Source organism: Arvicanthis niloticus, chromosome 10, assembly GCF_011762505.2.
Source record: "Arvicanthis niloticus isolate mArvNil1 chromosome 10, mArvNil1.pat.X, whole genome shotgun sequence".
NCBI lineage: Eukaryota > Metazoa > Chordata > Mammalia > Rodentia > Muridae > Arvicanthis > Arvicanthis niloticus.
Genome location: NC_047667.1, coordinates 53,553,022 through 53,571,879, shown reverse-complemented (window position 1 = coordinate 53,571,879; position 18,858 = coordinate 53,553,022). Strand labels below are relative to the sequence as shown.

The following is an 18,858-nucleotide window of genomic DNA, read 5'->3' as shown; positions in this document are numbered from 1 at the left end:
AACTAACGGTGCCCGTTTCCAGTTTTGAACTTGATGCCCTAACCAACATATGTGAGCAATGTGAGCATGCTTGGCCCATGGGGAGGCGCAGATGACATGCTTTCTCCTGCTTGGGGAGATGTTTTTCAACAGGAGCACTGTGGCCAGCCAGAGGAGCTCTGCAAAAAGCACAACCTTGCTTGCACTCTTCCTGAAGGTGAAGACTAGTGGGACATTCAGATGTGGGATCTTAGCTGTATTTTGAAATGCTCCTCTTACTGTCATGATGCTGGCACATTCCAGACCGCTCTTGAGTCTCCCTCCCTACTTGAGCCATAAGGCCTGGCTAAAGTCCCCGTACACGATCTTCTGGAGAGCATTCCATAACTGGTTCCTGTCAAGATGCAAAAGGAAGTTATGAGGTAGAAGCAAACTGAAGCCACTGGGAAGACAAACCTGGAAGGAAAAATGGCAGATGTCCATGTCTCTCCAAAGAGAGCAAACACCCCAAAAGGAATCTGGGGGAAATGTAAAAAAAAAATTTCTGGGCCAGCAGAAGGAGAAGATGGCTTGTTTTTTATCTTTAAACCACTTAGTTAATATTATGATGAGTCTCTCTCTCTCTCTCTCTCTCTCTCTCTCTCTCTCTCTCTCTCTCTCTCTCTTTTCTGGGAACTTCTTTCTTATCTTGCTTAAATGGTTCTCATTCAAAATTTATATGAAAGTCGAGAGTGTGGTCTGACATGTCATTGTCATCAGGATTTTAACTATGATACTGCTACTGACTAACTGTGCTCTGGTGTGAGTCAATACTGGAGAGGTTTGGTTTTTCTCTCCAGGAAAGCTGACTGGTTCCTCTGTCGTCTTGTGGGGCCATGTGGAAGGTGAACTGGGACTGTTGAAGCAGTTGGCACCTAGGGCAGCCTGTGAATAGTCCCTTGCTTGCTAAAGAAAAGGAACATAGGAATGGATATTGGTGTGGCTTAGATCAATTGTCTCTCAAAGGACAATAAGCTTAGGCCATGGACTGAGGTGCTATTGAGAGACGGTAGATCCTTTAGTGCAGTGGTTCTTAACCTGTAGGTTTCCACCCCTTTGACAAACCTCTGTCTCCAAAGATATTTACATTATGATTTATAGTAGTAGCAAAATTACAGTTATGAAGTAACATCAAAAATAATTTTGTGGTTTGGGGGATCATCACATTAGGAAGAGTTGCACCATTAGGAAGGTTGAGAACCACTGCTTTAGTATGTGGGGCTCAGTGGGAGGATGTTAGGTCATTGAGAGGTAAGTCACTGAAGGGATTGGGACCCCATCTTTCCCTCCTAGCCACCATGAGGGACAGTCTATTATCCCAGAGAGTCCAAGAAACAACTCATACTACCTGAGGCCCAAAGCCACAGGTCCTAACAATCATAAACAAAGCCCTCTGGACTCATGTGCCCAAAATAAAACTTCCTTTTTTGTACAGTGATTGTCTCGGGCATTTTATCATAGCAGCAGAAAGCTGATGAAATAGAAAACGGTTGCTGAGAAGTGGGTCATTGGTGTGACTGTACCTGAGATGACATGGAGAAGCCTTCAGAATGGGCTTGTGGAAGGGACTCACAAAGGTGTGGAGAGGCAAGCTAGAGAAACTTTGAACTGCTCTAAGTATGGCTGAATGGACAGTTCTAGCAAGGACTCGGAGGATGCTGGGAGCCAATCAGACATTAAAGGCTGTGCTGTGAAGTTTCCAACAGAGGTAAGGAATCTACTGGAGACAAAAGGCTGCCCGCTGTGGCAGAACTTCGGCTGCGGCTGCGGGTTTGCCCATGCTGCGATGCAGAGACTCTTACTTTCACTGTTGCTCTGCAGTCATTTCAACTTACAAGGCTTTTTACTCAGCTTCTCCTGCCTGAGAGCCAGAGCCATAGGAAACACGGTTTGAAATGGGCATTGGAATAAAAGCATTTTCCACATTTATCCTGCAAAGGCTTTGCTTCCCCACACTCCGATGACCTAGAAAAATCTATTTGCCTCCCTGGCACCTGGAGTGGCTGCTGGTGTGCTTCTGTGTGGTGGCTGTAAGCCAGAGACGCTTCTATGAGTTTGGAAAGGTCTAAAGGATGGATGTCACATCAGAGTTGTCCTCCCTGGGCATGTGTTGGGAGGCTGCGGATACTTCTGCCCCACTGCTGCTTCTCAACAAAGAGTAACTTTCCCTTTCTGCTGCCAAACAAAGTCTTCAGTGCTGAGACGGAGCCCTTAGACTCTTGTAATAGCAAATGGCGTAGCTGGGTTCTCCCTTTGGCAAGAGATAAGCAAGGCTGAGAACTGTTGTCTAGAGTGTGTTTGGCCCCGTCACTTCAGCAGGGGAATACATTGCAAAACCTCATAAGAAATGCTATTGGGTGGAGCTCCATTTATCTTTTCTGTGGCTACTGGGTACCACTTTCTCCAAAGAGGCCAGTGAAGATCCTCATGAAGATGAAGAGATATGCTGGGTCCAGTTGGCCAAGGTTCTGAGGAAGTCCTACCCCACTGCAACCATCTCATGTTCCAGGCCCGTGAGAACAGCCCAGGGACCTTTGTGTATCTCCCTTTCTCTTTTCAGTAAGTGCTTTCTTCAGCTGTCCACACTACTCATTCCCTTCTTAGGACCCCGTTCCATCATCTCAAGGAAACTTCCTCCACCATATTGCTTTAGGCCCTCATCAGTATACGCTTTTCTGGTTCTATTCTCCTTTCCTTTAGAGCCCTCATCACCAGCATAGCATACATTGTTCCAATTTTCTTCAATTCCTTTAAGACCCCCATACAGATTGCAAGCCCCCGTGAGAGTTTGTCTGCATTCTTCACTCCTGTGCCCTAGTACCTTGAATACTTTCTGATGCAAGGTATGTAAGGGTCTGTTGTTTACAGAAGAATGATACCTCAGACTCAATAGTATGCACAAGTAAGGAGCATTTTATTTTATAGAAGTCTAGCAGAAGTCCAGCATGTGGGGTCTCTCATTCCAAGATGGAGGAACAACCAAGTGAGCTCGCAGGCCTGATTTAAAGTACATTAGGGGATTCCGGAGTAGGTGACCTTTATTTGGCTCCATCTCTACCAACATTCTATATCCAGGGTGTAGGGGCTGGAAACTGTTGCTGACCCACTGCCCTTGCTTCAGGTCAGGTGGCAGGGCAGCTTCTGATGGCAGGGTAGTTTTCTGACTAGCTTCCTGAAGCCTGCGAATTTTTTTTCCTAGTAACTGACTTGCCTGGACTTGCCTAGTTCTTAGGCCTAGTCTCCCAAACTGCCAGTTTGAAGTCTGTCATGGAGTCAGCCTATCTAAGATAAATATGTTCCACATTTTTTTTTTTTAAATAAAGAAAACAGTGTATCCTTTGTTTCTAGGACCAAATGAGAAACATAGGCTCATCCTGTGTGCTTACACATAAGGAGAGACTAACTAGAAAATCCTCTGCCTGGCCTCCAGGCAACATTCCCCGGACTCTAAGGCCCATGATCCTTTCCTGGGGTATCACATCCCTCTGCCAGATGCTGGTCACAGGCTCTCCTAGATGCTGCAGAGCTGAGTGGGGGCACTCTTCTCTTGTTTTCCTGCATGATGAGTGCCTGCTGATGCTTTTGAACGGAGAATCCCTGATGTTTGAACGTTTCCATTCCTCTCCTCACCACTGTCTGAGAGCTCTCTTTCTATATGTGGTGGCAGTTTCTTAGCGCAATGAAGAAACATGGCCCCAGTCAGCAGCAAGAAGGCATTTCGCTGGCAGGACAGAGAGCACAGCCTGCGAGCTCCAGGAGCCCCGCTTCATTTTCTTTCCTCGTTGCCCCACGAATTCACGCTGTATGGTTACTGAATGGTTCTTTCCCCCAGACTTGTATCACCTAGGACTGATTTTGATTCTCATTCTGTCAGGTCTGAGACTTCCCCAGTGTTTTGGGGAAACGGGGATCGTGCTGCCAGAGTGTTCCCGGGAATAAACTGTGAAGGGCTAGCCTGAGGAGCTGGGATGAGGACCTTCCTCAAGATGCATTTCTTTATAGATGGCACCAGCCAGCCTGGAGTTTCTTTAAAATCAGCCATCCTAGAACTGTCTCTTTTTACCCAGATATCCTGGAGGCCTGATCCAGCTTCTGCACCCACTGACCATGGCAGAAAGAGCCTTAGTTTTCTGGAAGTCTGAAGATAGAAAGGAGCCCAAGTAGTGCTGGGGCCCAGCCTTTGAACAAGCAGGCATGTGGATGACCTTGGGAATCTATACTGTCAGCACTCCATGTGTCTATAGTGGTATTTATGGGTGGTTGTGTAAGACTCTAGCGAGCAGAGCCTTAGTTTACCGGAGACCCCCTGAGCGGACCATTCGGAGACGAGAAATCGCTGCAAAAAAGCAAGAGGAATTTTTAATGTTCTAGCATGCTGGGGCCATCCTGCATCCCAATAGGAGAGGCAACCCTGAGCAGCTTGTTCAGCGGACATTTATACAGTGTCCAGGGGTAGCAGCCATTAGGCACAGTGTGATTGGCACAGTGACTTTTAAAACTGATTGGTCTTTAGGGAATGAGGCAGCAAGAACCTCCCTTGCCAACAGTCTATTGTCTGTGTGCTCTGCCCCTCCTCTCTTCCCCCCCCCCCCCCCCCCGTGGGTCAGTCCCCACCCCCTTTGGTCTGAGGAATATTAATTAGCCTCTGCCTTCTGGAGGGGAGGGGTGCCTAATCGGTTTATGACCTTTCTCTTCTTGGGGGGGGGGCGGTGGAATTTTCCTCTTCATTTGCAGGGAGGGGCACAGACCTTGGGAATCTCACATCCAAATTGAGACACCATTAACCACAGTTTAATACCTTGAAGTTTAGAAAAAAGAGCCAGTGTTAATCCAGAGATTCTCAGGACCAACTCTGCCTTCTCAAGTCTGTCTGTCTTATGAGCTTTCCATTGTGGGTGGGAGGAGGATGTAAGGAAGTGGGCAACTCAGATTCTCCACCAGGAACCATTTTCTCTATCCTCTCAGAACCTTAACAAAAGCTACCAACAGTTTGACTAGGAGCCCGTTTCTCTGTGCCTTTCCAAAGCAATAGAAAACAACATAGACAGTCTCCCCAGCAAGAGTAATTGCTACAGCACAGACTTGTTGGGCAGAGATAAGGAGATAAGGAGAAATCCTGGAATTGGGAGCAAAAGACTTAAACTACATTTTCTCTTAGGCTGGGACATGAATTTTTGATTTGGAGACTGCGATCACTGTGACTTTTAGCATCTCTTACTCCCTGTTTGCTTGTTCCTGGAGTCTGTTCATTCCTTTTTTTTTTTTTTAAGTTTTATTTATTTATTTCATGCATGTGAGTACACTGTCGCTGTCTTCAGACACACCAGAAGAGGGCATCGAATCCCCATTACAGATGGTTGGTTGTGAGCCACCATGTGGTTGCTGGGAATTGAACTCAGGACCTCTGGAAGAGAAGTCAGTGCTGTTAACTGCTGAGCCATGTCTCCAGCCCAAGTCCACCCATCTTCTCCCTCTACTTTCTCTGTCCTGGAGATGCTCTCTGCCTGAAAGGGAAACTCATCCACCATTTTCTTTTACATCGTTGTCGTCCGTGTGCTTGCTTTCTAATTTCTCTTGGAGTCATGATCAGGACAGAATCAAGTGAGGCAGTGCAGACACTAGTGTTCATCCCTACAATGCCAGGATGATGGTGAGGTAGACTTCCCTTGTTGTAGAGTCCCACGTGCTGACTTTGGGGAGAAAAGGCCGGCAACATTTAACAGTACTATGAGGATAAGATTTACTTTCATTTTTCTGTGTGTTGTCTATATGCGTTCTTTCTCTCTCTCTATTTTTGAGATTATAATATAGTTTTTCGAAGGCTACAATCTCTCTCTCAAGAAGCTAGCTCAATTTCAGGATCCTGTTGGAAAGTAGAATTGGTTTTTCTTCTTAGAATTTGTTTTTTCTGAGCCTGCCCAGATGTGGGGCGGTCTTATGTCACAGCTTGGATGATGGACTTCGTACCAGCTACCTTCCAGCATAGAAGACTCGGATGACTACAGTAGCAAAGAGGTTCTACAGGGCTCTACAGAAATACAGCTCATTCCATTGGGTACTCTCAGCTACACTTACTTTTCATGGAACAGTCTCCCGTGAATGTTCTTTTCTTCACTCTTGGGTGCTGTGAAAAGAGCTCAGAGACTCATATACGGCCACGTGCTGGTGCTTCCTCCATATATTTAAGCCAATTATGCACACACTTTTAGAAAACACCTTGGGAGTGGGCTTGCTTTGAATCCGTATGAATCAGATAATTAGTTTATAGACAGAAAATATATACTGTTTTAATTTTTTCAGCTCGACTAAGGATTGCTTTGGGAATTGTGTGTAGCTTGTTATAAAACCAGCTCCCTTTAATTATATTTATTTACTTAATGAATCACACAGGCAGTAGGTTAAGTGGCATTTTGAGACAGCCTACAGAGCTGTCCCCAAACCTCATATTTGTTCTGTGTCTTATAGCTTATATTAGAATTTCATATCTTATCTTATGTTTGCAGGGAGCCCATCAATTTTTTATATACCTAGTAAGAAGCCATTCTGGGTCTCAATTTTAGAATGCTAGGCTATCACTCTACCCACTGAGTTAAATGCCTAGCCTGGGTCTCAATTCTGGAATTGTGTCTTGTTCTCTTTATAACTGCATTGAGAAAAATCATATAGTGGTGTAACAACAGCCATCCTGGGATCCTTGTTCCAATGTGTGACTTTGTGTGACTTTGACAGAGTCATTTCATCTCTTTCTCTCAACTGCAGTAGATGGAGTCTCCCATGGGTTGCTGCAGTGGTAAGAGGCAATGAACTTGTTTCTGCTGTGTAATGTGTAATGTGTAATGTGTAATGTGTAATGTGTAATGTGTAATGTGTAATGTGTAATGTGTAATGTGTAATGTGTAATGTGTAATGTGTAATGTAGCTGAGGCTTCTATGGAATATGATGCCCATGCCTGTAGAGATTAAGAGGGGGACCTGAGGAAGCTAGCATTATTCTAAGTTGTAAGATTATTTGACAGCTACTTTTAGTAAAATTCAAACAAAACATCCCCAAGCCTCTCCCTTCCCTGTATCTGCTCTTTCTTTTCTTTCCATACTCTAGTATATAATTTTCTTACTGTATAGATTTTTTTCTTTCCCACTAGAAAAGAACTTCTCAGAGGGATAGATTCTATCTCTTTTGATGGCTGTCCTATAGAAAGGTGGTCCTTCCACTCTGTAGATCACACCAGGAATCTTTAGTTATGCAAATGTAGGATCCTTTGGAGAAGGAGAGCACTTGGGGTGTGGAAGAAAGAGATTAACTTGCCAAGGGAACCTGGGATGTCCTGTGAGGCAAAAAATGAAAGCTTAATTCATCTTCCCAAGGTTTGAAGTTGGGCTAGACATTAGAGTCTTCCAGGAGTCCTGGACTTGGGCCTAAGGGTCTTTGTGTTGTAGAGGGGGAAAGCTCAAGCTTTTGACTTGATAAAATTCTAGTCCTGGCTCTCTTGACATCCTTATGCTTTGAGAGCCGTGACTGGCCTAGTGGCATGCTCAGCCAGTGTCCTGGACAACCCAACTGCCATGAACTTCTGTCCTGCTTCAGGCAGTGGGTGGGGAAGGTAGAGGTCAGAAGGAACAGCTGACCAGCCCTATGCTTTCCTTCTCTGGGTAGGGTTAAGGGTACAGGGTTTTTGGGTAAATGGTGGTGAGTGGGTAGAGTAACTTCAGAAATGGATTCATTCTTGTGTGTTTTCTATGAGAACATAAAAGTGTCTCGGTAATTAAAATGTAATATACTTTATGTGGCCGTATTTGTAGCCCAAGATATTTAAGCATGTTATGCCACTTCTGCATGTTGACTATTCTTTTAGTTCCCAAAATGTCTTCTTTCAATATATGGTAGTTTAGTTTCTTGAAAATCAGGAACATACTTGTTCCGTTGCCCAAGTTATCACAGAACTCGACGCAAAACTTTCTGACTCTTTAAAAATGGGAAACAAATACTACTTATATTTTCAGTTTGCCTCAACTATTGCTACATTTCCCTAACCCTTGCTCTTACCGAAGAGCTTTGTGTCCTCACGTAATACATGCTACAGCGGGTTTGGTAATTGGATCACTGTTGATTGTTTTAATATGAATGAACTAGGAAAAGTACTTTAAATGTGCGTGCGTGGGTGCATGTGTGTGTGTGTTGGTGGTGCTAGGAAATGACCCCATGGTCTTTTGCATATCCAGTGAGTGTTCTTTCATGGATGGCGTACTTCAGGTCCTGCTTTCTGGTGAGGATGACGCAGGACTTTCTTTTGTAAATTGTTTGTGGAACTGCTTTCAATAGACTTGAGCATGTGGATGCTCTACTGACTTGGGAGGATGGGGCTATTTTAGCTTAAGAATACAAATGCTTAAAAACTATGCCCTCTTCCATTTGAGTTCATGATTTGTGTCTGACAGAGGTGTGATTAGTGGAAACTATTATCTTTTTCTCTGTATCTGTCTCTCCTTGCTTTTTTGATGCATGTGGGATGGGGGGAGTGGGAGGGAAGGAGAGAGAGAGAAAGAGAATAAATTGAATGTGAATTAGTGACTCTCAGTCTTCTTAAAACTACTGTCCCTAGAGAAGGGTCGTGCCTTTTGTGGAAAATAACTATAATAGATTTGACTGTAAGAAAGAGCAGCTATTAGCTGAATGACACCAGCCATGTACCAGCCTGCAATGCAGGTCTAAAGTTCAGGTGGTGGAAGAGGAAGCAGAGAGGCCTGATAGAGCTGAGGCCTTCCGTTTCTTCCCAACTACACTGATTTCTCAGAATTCAAGATCATGTAAGGGCCTCACTCCCAACTCTGCCTCTCTTACTCTTGCTTAGAAGATAATCTGACCTTTTAAAAATTCAACCTTCTGAGAGAGAAGGTAGAACAGTGCAGAAACTTAACTGCCTTCCAGAACTCAATTGCTTCAAAATAACTGGTTTTGCGTTAGCTCCTTGGGTGGCAAAGGCCAAGGGTTCTCTGAGAAGGAGGGGTAGCAAGGAAGAGCCTCTGTATTTCTGGAATATCTTTCCAACTTTTCATTGAAACAGAGACTAGGATAGTGATGTAGGCTAATACTATGCTCTCCTCTTCCAATTTATATACTTAAATCCTAATCCTTAAGGTGATGATGTCAGAAGTGGGACATTGAGGGGTGACTGGGTCAATGAGAATGGAGTATTTGTGATATGGATTAGTGCCCTTATGAAGAGGCCTGAAGGAGCCTGTTCACTCTTCTATTATATGTAAACATAGGAGATGACAGTCCATGGACCAGCAAGTCCCTAATTGTGCAGGGAACTTGACATTGGACTTCTCAACCTCTAGGCCTTTGGGAAGTAAATGTTTGTGTATAAGCCACCTAGTTAGGATCATTTTGTTATGGCAGTCTCAGCAGATGAAGACCAGTAGCGTACCATCAGGAAGAAGGGGGGAATCTATTTTCCTTGCTCAGAATAGTCTGTTTTTTTTCTCACTGCAAAGTTGACCACTGAATGGAATCTGGCTGTGGTATGTGACCATCATTAGCAGAGTTTTCTTAAATATATAGGACCTGACTGTTTGTCCTTGCACACCCAGGGCTTGTATGTGCTTGTAGCTTTCCCTGTTCTTTGTGAAAAATCAAGCACTAAATAGCAAACAAAAGGATTTATTTTATTTATGAGTATGTGTATCTCCCTCCCAATTTCCTCCCCACTCACTCTCTGTACATGTGTATTATGCATATGTGTCTACATATCCCCTAGCGCTACAGGTAGCTGTGGACCACTTGACATGGGTGCTGGGAAATAGACTCTGGTCCCCTTGAAGAGTAGTAGCAAGTGCTCTTAACCCATGAGCCATCCTCCAGCCCCAGAATCCCAGACCTCCTCGGTATTAAATCTTTTAAGGACCAAATTAAAGAGAAAATATACTTGATTGTCATTGTTGAATACATACTGTATTTAACTTTTTTTTTAATCCCAGAGAAGTGAAATGCAACATCCATTGAGTTTATGTAACATCCAAAGACTGACGACTCAGAATTTCCTAATTAAAGTCATTTTTAAGGCACTCTGCAGAGCCAGCTTTCATCTCTTCCTTTGTGGCGTTATTCTTCAAACTGTAGCAGAATACCTGGCTTCTCTGTCTTCAGTGACATACATACATGCTCATGCTCTTAGCCTCCACTTCTCTCCTTCACAACACCAAAAACAACACAATTCCAAGGGGGAAAATACACTTAGGGGGAAGCAAGGGAAGAGCAGAGGACATATACACATAAATTAACTGATAGGCCAGTAGCCAAAGAGAGAAGGAGCAGGAAGGAAATGGAACAGGGTGGGGTAGACCAGATGGCTGGTGGCCGGTAAAAAAATAGGCTGCATTTCCCAATGAGGTTTAAATTAATTTAGCTGGTTCACTTTTAATTTTTTTTATGTTTAAAGATAGGGCCAATGCAAGGGAGGTATTCCAAAATTATGGGATGTGGATGTAGGTAAGTGTGCTTGCTTGTGCTCATGTATTCATGAGCTGACTTTAAAGATGGGTCCAGGGGAGGGGAGGCTCTAAAAGGCCCTCCTAAGAAAAAAACTAATCTCTCTTACTGGCCCACTTCTGCACCTGAAATTCCCAGCATTCAAGCTACTCCTTCAGATTAAGGCATTGTCTATAGCCCCAGTTAAAAGGTAAATGTCACCCAAGAAGTGTAACACTCAACTCTTTAGCACCCACTGACTGAACTGTTGCCTATCAGAGAGCAGGACCCTGAGAGATGGGACTTGGTGCAGGACAGTCTGATTAATGAGGCAAGAAGGCATGGTGCTATGAATGCAGAAGAAATCTACTTGCTCTGGGAACCTTCTTAGATGCTGGAGGTGGAATAGGAAAACAAACTGTTTCTATCCTGGGCACTCTCTTGTGCACACAACATATACAGTCTCTAATACACCCAACAGTTCTCAGACATTACACCATTCTGCATGAAGCACTAATATGGAATTCACTTGGGTCTTTGAGGAAAGGAGTGAGTTGAATCTACTGAGTGAAAGACAGCACTAGTTCTTGATTGTTCTCAAGTAAATGTCAAAACTGTAAAGTTGAAGTTCAGCATCTCCATAGGTCCATCAAGTTTATATGAAGGCAGTATACACATTCACACACACACACACACACACACACACACACACACACACACACCCCTTCACTTATATTCATCGTTTGAGAACTTGTCAACATGAGGGGTGAGAACTCTCTTCTCAGTCATCTATCATCTGTATGCTAGGGGGTTGCTATCAGGTCATTGGGTAAGGGACTATTTGGGGGACAAGATAACCCTTCTTGTTACCAGGAAATTACCCTCAAGTATTTCATGTTGCTCTGCAGAAACAGCCAACCCTTGAACTGGAATGAGCTTTTTCTTAAGATTGGTATGCAGGACCAGGAATAACCATATTAACCTTTAACCTCTTGGAGGCATGTGTGATGGGAAGAGTGCAGATGGAAGGCAAATCTGGGCAGGGAACAAGCTTTTGCTTCTAAGAGTGGCAAGTGCAGGCATTGGCTTCTGGTGTGACTCTCAGGGCCAGTCACCTCTTTGGGGTCTATTCATGTTGATGGTGTCAATGGGGGGAAGGTTTCATGAGGAAAAAGGAGTGGAGAAATGGGGAGTCTAGAGGAAGCTTGGGAACTAAAGGAGGAAGGGATCTTGGAGGTGGTTGGGGATGAAGAAGACAGTAGAATTTTTTTTAATCAACTGCATTTACAAGTTAGAATAATCTGGGCAACTAAGAAGGCCTCTGCTGCTCAGCCCCTCAGAGATTCTGCTGTGGACACATTGAGGTGCAAACCAGGCAGGTGGCTTTAAGTGCTCATCATAGATTCTAATATGTATCTGGTGTCAAGCATTCTGCACCACAGCAGAAGGAGGAGCCTAGTCTTAACAGTCAGGCTGGAATCAGGTGGTTAGTTTTGCATGAGTTTGTGAAGGAGTAGAAGGAAAAACAGCACAAAAGCAGGGGTTGGAAGACTGTTTCTGTCTGGACAGTGGAGCCTGTGCTGGTTTGTGTGGCTGTACAGCTTATAACTAGCTGGTAGATTCTGATCTCATTTTGGGTTGAAAATCTGGCTAGGGTAGAAGTATTTGGAACTAGGGAGAAGAAGTTCCCTCTTTTTTTGTGGCTTCAAAGAGGAATCATTTACTGTGCTCTGTGGTGGGGGGGACCAACAAGACAAATTTGGAGCTGATGTTTGAAAGATGGAAGATTTTCTGACATATAATAAATATAGGTTCCATAAATAAATAAATAGGGGAGCATACCAATAAATAAAACACTCAATAGAACAGCATACACCACTTTTGCCCTGTTGGGGAAGTTCTGCTCTCACTCTACTCATCCTGGTGATATAAACGCTGCTCTTGGTCATCTTGAAGTCATCAAGCCTGTCCATGGTAGGGCAAACAGTTGCCTTCCAAAGACCTTAGAGACACCTCAGGGGATGATTGACATTGACTATCCACATAGAGAAGAGAGAGGAGAAGGGGAGATATATATTCTCACACCCAAAACTATGGGGTGGGGTGGCAGGCTTGGGAGCCATGGCTGGGCTGTGTGTGGGGTCTCTTCAGTCCAGGATGACCAGCCTTGTCCTTGGGAGGCTTCGTGTGGAGGGAGGGGATGAGCAGGAGGTCTAGGTGAACTCAATCTTCCCACACACAAAAGGTGCAGCAGGCACAACTTCCACTTCAACAAAGCTTCCCCGTGAGCCAACCAGCTGGCCTGATTGGACACACGTGCTGGGGATAGGAGGTACTGGTCACAGGATAGGAGGGTGGTGAGGAGACTGGCAAGATGGCACTCTTGTTTAATAGGAAGTCAGCTGTCCAGGGCGTCAGCTTCTGGAGCCACCAGCCATTGCTCATATCCTTCTCCTCAGTGTCTTGCCATGTGGTTCTGCTTGCTGGGTGGGCTTGTCTTGTCCTACTAGGTGACCTGCATGTGGACACAGAAACATGCAAACAGTGCGGATTAAGATAGTGGCCAAGGAAAACACTGTTCCTTAAAAACATATGTTCATAATTCAGGCTTCGAAAGAAGATTTTTTTCAAAGGGATAATAGCTTAAAATTTGTACAAAGTTTTGAGTAGCTTCATGTACATTTTTCTATAAAGGGGGTCTATAACTTTCATCTCTTCTTAAAAGATTAAAAACTAAAACAATATAAAGGGATTCCAAGTCATTTGTGTGTTCAGCCCATAGGAAAGCACAAAAGGCTCTACAGAAATGGGTGGGAACTCATACACTGCTCCTTAGTATTCCAGGCAGAGGTTTTCGGAAACTGGGCTCATTGGATGCACTGGAGCTCTCTGGTGTAGCCAGGATTTCTCTTATTGACTCATGCCAATGTGGCCTCCTTCTTGACTATGTGTCTATATTATTCAACTTAAAGTAGTCAATCATATTTTCTTTAGAAAGAAAATATATAGCAGCTCTTTTTGGGGGCACTCGTATATACTGCTTTATGTAACAGCTGAAGTCCTAAAGAAGTGGATGAACCCAATTTTAAAAATATAACAAAGACCATTTTTGAATTCATGAAGAAAGTTGTTCTGAGATAAAGCCAAATTATGGGAACCCTTTTATTTCCTCAATTTTTCTTTGGGGTGTGTGTGTGTGTGTGTGTGTGTGTGTGTGTGTGTGTACATGTGTATGAGTGGATGTGTCTACATGTGTATGTATACATGTGTGCCTATGTATACACATGCATGTGTGTGCACATAAGTGTGGAGGCTGGAGGTCTATATTGGGTGTCTTTCTCAATAGTTCTACATCTTATTTTTTGAGCCAAGATCTCTCTGAGCTTGGAGTTCACTAGTTTAACTAAACTGTCTTCTAGCCAGCAAGCTAGTCAGTGATCTTCCTCTCTGCCAGTCTATTCCGTTACTGGGATATAGATGCATGCTGTCCTGCCTGCTTTTTAGGTGGGCATTTGGTATCTGACCTCAAGTTCTCAGCGTGTGCAGCAAGCACTTTCCCCAGTGAGCCATCTACCCAGCCCCGTGTCTAGATTTTGTGTGTGTTGGACCTGCTTGCAGTATTGCTATGGCACATATGTTTTTGTGATTCCACACTAGGTAACATCATTTTGCCTTTTATGATTATATCCATGGCTTCAGTTTAAGGAAGAAAAATCCAAAATATTTACGTAGATGGTTAAATAAGCTTGTCATGATGCTCTGAAATTAGAAGATAGAACTATTACATCTACGAACAGGGGCTGGTCTAAAATGTGTTTTAGAAAATGTTCCTCTGTGTACCCTGTTAACCAGAATAGCAGCCACACAGTTCTGTAGGTGCCAGTTCCCATTTCTGCAGGAATGTGATTAGTCAGAATGGGTCAGAAGTACTGATTTTGCCACACTCTGCCAGCTCTTGATACCTAGCATCGGATGGAAGGACAAACATGGCAGGATGGGGGGGGAGGGGCGGGATGTCAGGTACAAGGTAAGCTCATCTGAGCAGAGGCCTGAGCAGAACTCATAATGTACTTGTTGGTTACAGAGCAAACCACACAGATGCTCATGTGCAAAAGTCACATCATGGAGAAGACTACCTTAACAATCATGTCCTTTATTATTTATCATTGACATTAGTCTTTATACCATTAGTATATCAATTCAATTGTATATATACCCAATATATATTATATGTTATATAATATATATTATATAATAGTGATGCTTTAGACAGCATAATTTTTGTATAGAATGCATTTTAACTGTATGGTTGACTTTTGCCCACTAGTTTTCCTAAGGTAAGGCACAAACAGCTTAATAGCTCTCTGTGAAGTGCTCTCTCATAAGCTTAAACACTCTGTGGGGTGCATATAGCACCGAGAAGGGGCCTCCTCCTTGTGTCACAAAGAAATAAGTGAAGGCCAATATGATATAATTAAAACCAGGCCTCAGGAGCTCTGGTTCCCTGGTCCCCAGGTTAGCCTGTGTTGATAAACATTGTTTGATATGTACAGGGCTGGGTGGAAATACCTACTTTACTAAAGGCAAAAACGAAAGGCCATTTTTATTTTCTGCAGAAAGTTTATAATTAAACCAATTTTAAAGCTGTTTATTTTTATTTAATTAATAAAAAGTATCCTTTTTTCCCTTCTCATGAGTGCACTCAAGGAAGAAATCCTTTGATTTTTGTTAGTGGCTCTTGGACTTAGGAATTTTTTTGTCTGTTTAAAAAAAATCCATGGCATGAGTCAATGAGAAAAAGTCTTTAGTTTCCTGGTGCATGTCCTTGTGTGCATGTACATGTGTACATGCAAGCATAAAGAGACAGGTGGGGAAATGTCTCTGTTCATCTGAAATGCATGTGCATAGTCTTTCTTTCTCTAATTAATTAGAAGTAATAGCTTCCCATAGTTTCTGGTGCATGAGGGAGTGGAATGAGAAATAATTTAATTGGCAATCTTGCTTTCAAAGCCCAGTTTAATAAAATAGTTCTCAGCCTGAAGTGCATGTATTGTCTTTCCTGGTTTTTTTTTTTGTTGGTTTTTTTTTTTTTTTAAATTTTTTACAAATAACATTTCATTGGACCACAGCTGTGTGAAATACTCTAATTGGTTTTTAGGGTGGGGCAAGGAGGACACAACAGATGGAGAGATAACCACTATCTCTTCCACCCAAGAGCTGGGTACGTACTGATGGGGCTGCAGGGTTTCTCTGTGCTTTTAGAAAGAAGAGCAGGCTTGAGAAGTTTGGCCCTGTCATTTATCTACCTTTAGAGACTAGAGAGGGGTCAGACCAGTTCCTGAAAAAAGGTAGCCCTGTGGACGCACTGGCTAGGGAGATGACTCTGAAACATGGAGGAAGTCCCGGGCTTCCTCACAGCGTATGACCCAGTGGGAGTGAGTGCCTCCTACAGCCTTCTATGAGCACCATCCCTGTCGAGTCCGTAGGACACGCTATAGAAGAACTTGTTGGAAGACTGAGCTATTTGGAGATATCCCATGATACCTCCCCTGCTTTGCTCTTCTCATGTGGAAAGCAGAGAGTTAGAGGTAGACGTGAAGTGGGGCAGAGAGTAAGGAGGCAAGCCAGGCACTAAGGCAAACACCCCAAAGGCTTGCTTTTATGGAAACATGCCAGTGCACAGACCCAAGGGTGAGTACTTTCTTAAATTCTAGATGTCCTGGTGCCTTGCTTGGCTTACCTTCACCCTAGGCCCACCAAGTGGCAAAGCATCCTGACCTCTTTTTTATCTCCTTCTTGTTCTGCTAATGCTGGCCTTTATCCAGCCCCCGATTCAATAATGCTGTCATTTTAATATCTCACAGACCTGTCCATATTCCTTAAAATGTCATGTGACACTGGGCCTTGTTATGTGTTCTGGCTTTCTTCCTCTCTCTCCTCTCTCTCTCTCTCTCTCTCTCTCTCTCTATATATATATATATATATATATATATATATATATATATGTGTGTGTGTGTGTGTGTGTGTGTGTATGTGTGTGTGTGTGTGTGGTCTTCTTCCTCTAGGTATTTCTGAACCAGTTCTCAGCTGTTTTAAGGATCAACACACATTTTTTTAGGTAAGCTAAAGACAAATGTGGGCCTATAGGCAAAAGAGGCTCCATGCTTGGCCATGTAGCCCTCTGTCCATAGGCTTAGCTCCATATGTCTTGGAAAGAAGAGTTGGGTAGGTTCTCTCAAGCAGCACCCTTTGGCCCAGTTGGGAGAAAAGAACAATTTGGGGGCATGGGAAAGGGACTGGGGCAGGCTTCAAGAAACCTCTGTAACTGGTCCAAGTGAGACCATAGATAATCACAGCTCCATCATTGTGAGATAGCCTGGAATGTGTGTGTATGTGCAGTTTAGGGAGAAGTACTTCCTCATTTTATCTGCTTCAAGATGACAAATCTGTAAAGCGGCTTGGAAATTTTAGTCCCTAGCCAAAACTGTAGGGGTGGACAGGTCAGCAGAGACCCATGCAAAGGTTGGGATATAAGTATTTCCTCCCCCCTACCCCTGTGCCTGCTACATGAGCACAGAATGATAAAAATGCCGCTGTTATGGGATGATGGATTTTGTGGTCATTTCAACCCAGCAAGTTGTGCTGGGATTTTCCATCTGGCCCTGACACACAGCCACCTGTCCTCTCCTAAAGACCTCGTGAAATTTTAGCTACCTGCAAGACCACGTGGTGCTCTCCTCTTCATCCTCTCTGCCTCTGCCTGGGTATAGGCCTCTCTCAGCCAGCTGGCTAATGCTGAGAAGAGCTGAAAGATTCCCACCCTTTCGAGATATCAGGCCTCACGTCACAGAGACTGAATGAGGCTTTGGATTTCCAAGTTGATGATGCCTGAGGGTCCACTAACTAGCTCCAGCCCAGAGTGTCTATAATTCTGACAATGTCTCATGTCAGGCAATGCTTAGTTGAGATACTCCAGAGCGTTTCAGAGATCACTCCAACGTCTACTGAGGCTAGTGATGGGCCATTATAGGAGTGGGTGTGGCTGACCTGGTGAGTGAGGAGACCACATCTCCCCACAGGAGTTCCTATCAAAATGCTTGGTCAGATACCCTTGGCTGTCACTGAACCGGCGACTCTCTGGGAAGCCTTCTACAGGCAGATGTCCTACCAGGGAAATGGGGACCAGATGTACTCAAGATCTCAAAAGAAATTAATGGCAATAAGAGTCTGTGGTAAAAATATCTGTGTGCTTGCTCACTGAGATTGTTCACTCAGCTCCTGTTCTATCTAAGGATCATTTAGGCTTAATTATAGAGTTCAGGCATTCATTGGGTTTTTGATTAATTTTCTTTTCAGCCTGGAAAGTGTGTGTGCATGTGGTGGTAGGTCTTTGTCCGTGTGTCGGTGTGTCGGTGTGTCGGGGTGTGTGTGTGTGTTTATGTCTTTTTTTTTTTTTTTCAACTCAGTTGGGAGCTGACTCTATCATTGTTTAATTGTGCCCTCTGCTCTTAACAAGAACACTCAATGTGCCAAGAAGGCCTTGGAAAGCCGTTGTTTCCACTGCCTCCGCCCCATGGGCTGCTCCTGTGTGCGCATTGAGGGACTGCGGGTGGCAGGGCAGTGCCCAGCTGGGACCTCAGCTGTAGGATGCATGCTTCCTGCCTGTCTTTGTACTTGTGGTGTTTAAGGGATTCTGAGACCAGGGGAACAGCTTTCCTACTCCATTAATTACAAATGACAGCCACCTCCCCCACACCACAGTCCCTGACAGGCATTTTTCTGGGCCAAACTCCCTGGGGATTACAAGGTTCTTTGAGAAAGAAAACAGCTTTCATTCTCTCATTTTTAATGACTCCACTTGGTAGGCAGGGGAGGACTACATGATTGTGCAGGTGACAGTGACTTGCTTTCTTCCTTTTCTTTCTTCTCCTTTGTGTTATGGGGTAAACTAAGGGACAGCATGATACAGAGGAAGAACATGAGGGTTTAAGCCAAAAGGCCCAGTTTGAATCCTGGCTCTTGGCATTTTTCTGTTTGTGTGCCTATGGATATTCCAGTTAACCTCTTTGGTCTTGATTTGCTATCTGTAAAATGGAGATAATAACACCACAACCACCATCGTACGACATTTCTTATAAGATTACCTGTGGATGAAAAAATGCAGGTGGAAGCCTTTTGTAAAATCCTTTATGACTCATTGCTGTTTTATTTTACTATGCAGAATTGTTTCTTAGGCCATGACTTTGGCCTTTGAGGTATGGGGGGGGGGGAGGGAATCTGAGGGAGGGGATCCAAAATGATTCATTGGATGGAAGGCAGAGAGGGGACTAGCCTCCAGCCTCCCAAGTGTTGTGGGCCATAGCAATGGCTTG

At 44.0% G+C, this 18,858-nt stretch overlaps 1 protein-coding gene across 3 annotated transcripts in view; it reads right to left on the bottom strand.

Moving 5' to 3' along the window:
- Nucleotides 1-9,948: 9,948 nt before the first annotated feature.
- Fam78b (family with sequence similarity 78 member B) overlaps nucleotides 9,949-18,858 on the bottom strand; it is an 84,925-nt gene continuing 76,015 nt past the window's right edge. For all 3 annotated transcript variants that reach the window (XM_076941545.1, XM_076941544.1, XM_034513365.2), the window contains exon 3: nucleotides 9,949-13,001. The gene's annotated coding sequence lies outside the window, so the exon portion shown is untranslated. The remainder of the gene's footprint in view (nucleotides 13,002-18,858) is intronic.